At 40.5% G+C, this 962-nt stretch overlaps 1 non-coding gene across 1 annotated transcript; it reads left to right on the forward strand.

Moving 5' to 3' along the window:
* The first annotated feature begins 511 nt into the window (after window positions 1-511).
* On the forward strand, window positions 512-618 carry LOC128249560 (U6 spliceosomal RNA). Its single transcript, XR_008265673.1, has one exon. It is a non-coding gene; the product is annotated as a U6 spliceosomal RNA (small nuclear RNA).
* Window positions 619-962: the final 344 nt, after the last annotated feature.

Below are 962 nucleotides of genomic sequence, written 5' to 3' on the forward strand. Positions count from 1 at the left end.
CAATCTCCAGTAAAATGTTAACGTATTTCCTTTCATCTGTCATTTATTTTGCTACCGCAGATATGCCTCCTTCTCGGAAATGTTTTGCTCTGATCCCTCTCTGCCTTTACTACTCTGTACTATTCGTCTAACTTCTGTTCTCTTTATTGATGTCACTTTACCTATGTAAATGTATGTGGTATAGTAAGTTAGCTACCTATCTATCCGTCCATTCATCGGCCCGAGGCTATAGCAGAAGACACTTTCACAAGGTGCTACGCAGTGGGACTGAAACCGGAACCATGTAGTTGGAAAGAAAATTTCTTACCATACAGCCATTCCTGCGCCAAGTTAATTCATATTTATTGTACACTTGCAATACAATGAGAGCTATAGCAGCCAAATCTCTCTCAAGTCACATATCCTCTTAGTAGTAAAGACACATTTGATGGTATTCCGTATCATAAAAATAAAATAATAAAATAAAATAGAAGTGAAATTGTCATGGATTCGAACATAACTTTAAACAGCGGTTCTAGCTACGGCGGTACATATTCTAAAATTGGAAGGATACAGAGAGGATTAGCATGGCCCCTGCGCAAGGATGACACGCAAAACGGTGAAGCGTTCCATATTTTTATAGGCACAGGAGTGGCTCTGTGGAAAGTAGTTTGCTTATCAACCACATGGTCTTGGGTTCAGTCCCACTGCGTAGTACCTTGGGCGAATGTCTTCTTCTATAGCCTCCGGCCGACCAAAGCCTTGTGAGTGGATTTAGTTGACGGAAACCGAAAGAAACTCGCCATATATATATATATATATATATATATATACATGTTATGCCTTTGTGTCTGTGTTTGTCCCCAAAACCATCGCTTGACAACCGATGTCGGTATGGTTACGTCACCATAACATAGCGGTTCGGCAAAACAGACCGATAGAATAAGTACACAGAATAAGTCCTGGGGTCGATTTGTTCGACT

This window comes from Octopus bimaculoides, chromosome 15, assembly GCF_001194135.2.
Source record: "Octopus bimaculoides isolate UCB-OBI-ISO-001 chromosome 15, ASM119413v2, whole genome shotgun sequence".
Taxonomy (NCBI): Eukaryota; Metazoa; Mollusca; class Cephalopoda; order Octopoda; family Octopodidae; genus Octopus; species Octopus bimaculoides.